Genomic DNA, 6,313 nt, shown 5'->3' on the forward strand with positions numbered 1-6,313 from the left:
ACATGGTAGTTTCCCAAGAGGTTAATATTATAAAAAGAATGGGAACTAAGAGTCCCCTTAATTTAAATGGTTTGGATATGAATATGCTTGCAAGTATGGTGGTATGATGATACAGCTGGCTTATGGTGGTATGATGATACAGCTGGTTTATCAAATAGATTGGTTAATATATGGATAATTGGATTGTTTGGACTTGGTTTTAGTTAGGCATTAATGGCGGAGAGCGTAATCTAAGCCGTGGAAGGTGGCAATCCCCAGAGGATAAAATAAGAAACTCCTATTTGCAGATATGAGGGGTCATTTATGGCCACGTGTGAGTATCACATTTTTATTGGACAGATGTACTAGTCAACCCAGGGATACATATATGGGACCCTTTCAGTAGTAGGACCTGAACCTATATGGCCTGTAGGTGATAGGACGGCTAAGCTAAAAGACCAAAGTTAAGGTTGTAAATGGCATGCTTATCCTAGTCCATTATCCCAGCACTTACATATATGTATGGTTGTTTGTATTGGATGGTTTTCACTTGGTTTTGATAAATGACATTACTTTATCCTTATCTCGAGATTCATGATTGTGTTCACCCACTAACCTATCTATTGGTGGTTATATACCTATGCTATGCAAGAATCAAACGTTCTACTACTCTTTCATAGTACTTGATTCGGGGATATCTTATTAGATTGGAGTGGTAAGCTTTTATTCTTTTGGAAAGCATTATTTCATGTTGGATATTCTTAGACCTTTTATTTTCTTTTTAGATATTTTTTATGGCCATGGTTGGGGCATGAACCAACATGATATTAGTATTCTTATGGATAGAAGTTTTGTGGTACTTCTGGTGGTTAGAATGGGTGGGATCGATATTGGTATTAACCTTGGTATCAAGATGTTTGTTGGGGCTTACACCCTTAGACGATTTTATTGGTTGTTCCATTGTATTACAGTTTGGATTTGACTTTCATATTATGTTTTGATATTCTCTTTGATTTTTTATGGTATGGATGGTTGGTTTGGTATGGAAAGACTTGGTTGGGTCGGTCATGGTTGTTACCCAATCCCAAAGTCTTCATGAGAGCATTACATAATCTCCTTATATGCTTAAAATTTAGTTAATCTAAGGCTGTATAAGGAAGTTCGGTTGGGTTAAGGGGGTGGTCCCCACTCGTGGGTAGACTTAGGATTCCCATTACAACAAGGATCCAATTTGGGCTATGTCAATTTGGTATCAACCCTAGGTTCATAGTCATTCGGGAGTCCAAAAAGTCATGTTGAGTAGAGTCTTTTTTAGGGGTATGTATTACACCATGCTTATAAGGGAGAGGTTGCAAGATATCTAGGAATGTTTTACTTTCTTGGTATTCTTTCTTTAAGATTGACTTCTCAGTCCTGGAATCTCTTCTAATCCTAGTTTGTTCATACTTCATATCATGCCTCCTACATCTAAAACATAAGGGAATTCTTTGAGTTCCTTAGGGCAATGCCTCCTATGTCTAGAGTATATCTTGGATCTCATGGTCCTGTTGCTAATTGTACCAGATTTCCTCTTATTCCTTCTACTTCTCCTTAGGTTCCTTAGGGAAATGTGATGAATGTGGAGTTTCATCTGTCTATTCATGTTATTACCCAACTGGCTGTTGTTCAGGTCGAGTGGGGTACGGCCAGCGTTGTATCTGCTGAGTATGCTAGGCTTGGATAGTTATGATGATGGGTCCTCTGACTTTTATGGAAGTTAAGGTGGAGGAATACCTACAGGATTTTCTTAATGAGATAGAGAAGATCTTTCAGGTAATGATGGATACTAATATGGAAGGAGTAAACTTTGTAAATTATCATCTCAATGAGATTGCTCTTCTGTGGTATGAGGAGTGGGACAGATATAAGGTTAATGTAAAAGAGGATGGTTTGTGGGAGGCCTTTTTTCATTCCTTCATAGATTGGTTCTTTCCTCAAGAGTTGAGGAAAGCTAAGATGGAGGAGTTTGTGAACCTCAAGAAAGGGAGAATGTTTGTGAAGGAGTATACTTTAAATTTCCATCAATTTTCAAGGTATGCTCCTGATTTGGTGGCTGATATGAGGTCGTGAATAATAAAATTCACTTCTGGGCTGAATAAGGATCTAATTCTAGAGAGCAAGACTACTTTGCTCATGAGAGATATGAATATGTCAAGGCTGACTGTTTATTTGCACCAGGTTGAGAATGAGAAGAGAATGCAGGATATAGATACAGTCAGGGTAAGCGTAAGCTACTCAAAAATAAGAGATGTCAATGATACCCAATTCATGTATGTAGAATATAAACACCAGTATCTTGCAAACTTCCACAGAACAAAGCTACTCCTACAAAGGGGTATCAGCTAAGAAAAGATGGAAGAGAAGTTCCCAAAATTTCATGCCTTACTCACTGCAACCCGGTGGACATGTTTTGCCCCTGAACCCTACTTAGCAAATGAACCATGTGTGTGCTAATTCAACACAAACCACTGTGTAGTTTCACTTAAAGACCCAGTAATGAAAATTTAGGGTAAATTTGTCAACTTTAGAGCGGAGCAAATTAATGCACTATACAGTCTCCCAAATGCTGGAAGGATATTAATTAGATAAATAATTATTCTTAGTTATTAATGGCTATTTTCATTGAATCATCAAGTGACCTCCATTTTGGTTAACTGCACCCAAATAAGAATACAAGACAGTCAAAGCATACCAGTGTTTTTGATCTTTGCCTCCTTCAATTTTTTCCCCACAAGACAAATCGCTTCTATTAATGTCACTTTTCGGACTCACTCAGAATTACAGAGATTAGAAGTTGTCAAATATGAAAGAATCTGAAAAAGAAAACATCTCTACCGCTATCTCATGACTTCAAAATTAAAAGTAAAAGAGAGAGGTGTTTTCCCTGACATGTTTGTTTCATGAATTATAAAATGCTTCCATTTAATTTCTTATTCTATCAATATAAATAGAGTACCTTCTAAATCTTTTGATACGGTGAGAGGTTTAAAACAAAGAGATACAATCTCCTCATTCCTGGTTCTCTTCTGCTATTTCAGTTTCACTCCTACAACAATAATAATAATCGTTTAACATTGAAATTCAAACAAAATAGGTCACTACCATATCTAAATTAAACTAACAGCCAACAATTCTATGAAATTACATAACCAACGGTAAAATTGAACAATTTCAAGAGAACCCTAAATCCCATTTTTGTTACTTACAACTCTTAATCCCATCATAATTCAAAAACTTCTATGAAATTGCATACCCAATAGTCCAAGGAATTACCCAAGTTAACTATAAAAACAATAATGAACTTAGTGAAATTCATATCAAGGAAAACAAAGAGAAAATGAGGTGATTAGAAGAAAGAAAAAAAACAAATACTAGAATATTTTACTGACCTTGGCAAAGAGGCTGTTGTAGGGAACAATTCAAACCACACTGAATGGAGAAGAAGATTAGTAGAACAAGAGAGGTTGAATCGATACAAACCAAATTGAAGTGTCTTTCAATTAAACAACTGATTGAAGATGTATCCAACTATCTTCAATTGATTGAAGATGTATCCAACAACTAATTAAAGATTTATACAATGAAGAGAATATGTATCCAACTATCTAATTTTATGATATTGAAGAATTGATGAAGAGAAAGATGAATCCAACTATGGAAGACTGATACTAAAGAATTGATAAGAGATGAGTCCAACTATGAAGTTATCGTATATATTAATTTGGGGTTTTCTAGATCTAAACCCTAGCTAAGAAAGATGAAATACTATTTTTGTTTTTTAATTATCATGTAAATATCATATATAATTAAAAGAAGCAGGTAAATGAAATGTTGGGGGGGGGGGGGGAATTCTTCGAAAATTTTATTTTTCATCAAAAAAATAAGTGTGGCTAAAAATAGTCTATAGCGGCGGTTCTAAAAACCGTTACCAAAGAATACCCTATTGTCGCGATTATAATCCTATTGCAACTATTTTAAATTTTTTTTGTGCTAATAGTTTAGATAACATTATGCTACGATTAAAATTATCGCAATAGGATGTTTATAGTTACAGTTCAAGAACCGTCGCTAAATAAACGTTCCCATAGACCTCATTTCTAGTAGTGAGACCTTTTCAAGAGGTTTATCCATCATAGTGTGTCTCTGTGGGGTGCTCTTATTTTGTTGAGCATTAGAAGGATGGTTCCCTTCGGATGTGCATCAATTACCACAAGTTGAATGAGGTTACAGTAAGGATTCTCTTCATTAAATTGATGACTTGTTCGACTAGCTTCAGGGCGCTAGATGTTTCTCTAAGATCGATCTTAAGTCTTGTTATCATCAGCTAAAGATTAGGGAGATTGATGTCCCTATGACTGCCTTCCAAATCTAGTATGGTCACTATGAGTTCTCAGTCATGTAATTTGGTCTGACTAATGCCCCAGTGACATTCATAGACTTAATGAGTCAGTTTTTGAATTTATTCATCATCGTGTTTATAGATGATATTCTTAGGTACTTTAAGAGTGAGGTGGATCACGCTGACCATTTTCATATCATGTTGCAAACCTTAAAAGATCAGAATTTATATGCTAAGTTATAGGATTAAACACCAAATCTCTCCATGAATCCTCATTAAAAAGGCATATGACTCTTCCCGGATTGTTAGTTAATGAAAATTGTATGTTTAAACTAAGGCATTGGCCTAAATATTGTGAATTATTGGTAATTGGTTTTGTGAAGGCTTTGTTAGTTATACTTTGATACGAATTGTAACCTTGGTACTTTAAATTGGCTAAATGGGTTTGATTCCTAACATATTGAAATTAATAAATGTCTATATTAGACAATGGGTTTTTGTCTCAAATGAATAATTGATTAATAATAGTAACGATATATGGTATGCTTACAAGTAGTGTTTGTACGATAATACAAACGGGATGCCCCCATAAGTAATTGGTTTTATGGTTTTATATGGGTAATGAATGTTTTAATTGGGATTTAATGTGGGATGTATAGCTAAGCCATGAAAGTGGAAGTTCAAAGAATTAACACTGGAAACCATGCTACTCGGTGCAGGTGTTATTATGATCGGGTGGTTCAAGTCCCTCGAATAAATATATGAATGGGAATTTTGAGTCCCCATTAATAAATTCATTGGTGCTTAACTCACCGTGATTATGTTGGGAGGTTCGAGTCCCTTTATAGGCATTTACTATTATGGATATTTTCTAGTTTGTGCAGCTTTACGCACTAGGGCCCTTCAAGCTAAGGGAGTTTTGGGCCCACACAGCCAGTGGTTGCCTTGGTATATGATGGTTATGCTACACAACCCAGGTTAATATTTTCAAAGTTTATGCTATTCTTGTTCCCTATCCTGACATAGTATTCATGTATATGTATTTATTGGATTGGTTATGTTCATTAGTCTATTGGTTTTTAAACTGTTGTCATTATATTATCCTTATCCTTGAGTTGCATTCTAGCACCCCAATCGCTAACCATCTTCAGATGTTATATCCACACATAATATAGGGACTGTTCATACTATCACACCTTTTTCTCAGTGTCTTAGATTTGGGGCCAGTTTGTATTGACTTGAAGTGGTGAGCTTTTATGCTTAAGAAGGTTTTATTTCTTTAATTGAGTTTTCCTATATCTTTATTAGTTTAGACTTGGATATTGGTTTTGGCTATGGTCAAGGGAATGTCCTGATTGGATATTCTTGGTTTGTTTAAAGGCTTTATATGGAAAAACAATGGATTTGGGTATATCATGGATTGGATATAGATTTTATTATTGTTTTAAGATTTGTTTGTATAATTTGGGTCATTGAATTTATTGGGTTGGTCTTTGTTATAGGCCTATCCCTAAGTTATTACATTGTAAATAATTTCTATCTTGTTATATGTTTAGGATTTGTCCAACTCAGGATATATGTATTTTTGTTGTATTGGGTATCGGGGATGATCTCCATTCATTGTTGGACTTGAGTTTCTTATTATGACAAGGTCCTGGTTTGATTCATGTCAAATTTCTATTAGATCCCTAGGTTCGTGGTCAATTGGGAGTCCACAAATCTGTGCCAAGTAGAGTCTCTTTTAGTGGTGTTTAGTATTCCATACTTATAAGGGAGAGGCTATAGGGTATTTAGGAATGTTTCTATTTATTGTGATCTATGTTCAAGATGTAGAGTCTAAGTCCTAAAATACTCTATAATTCCTATTTATTCACTTTTCATATTGTACCTCAATGATCTGAAGTTCACAGAAACTTCTATGTCCTAACTGTAAACAATGTTGATGGGATACGCGCT

This window comes from Capsicum annuum, unplaced genomic scaffold (genome assembly GCF_002878395.1).
Source record: "Capsicum annuum cultivar UCD-10X-F1 unplaced genomic scaffold, UCD10Xv1.1 ctg80454, whole genome shotgun sequence".
In the NCBI taxonomy this organism is placed as follows: domain Eukaryota; kingdom Viridiplantae; phylum Streptophyta; class Magnoliopsida; order Solanales; family Solanaceae; genus Capsicum; species Capsicum annuum.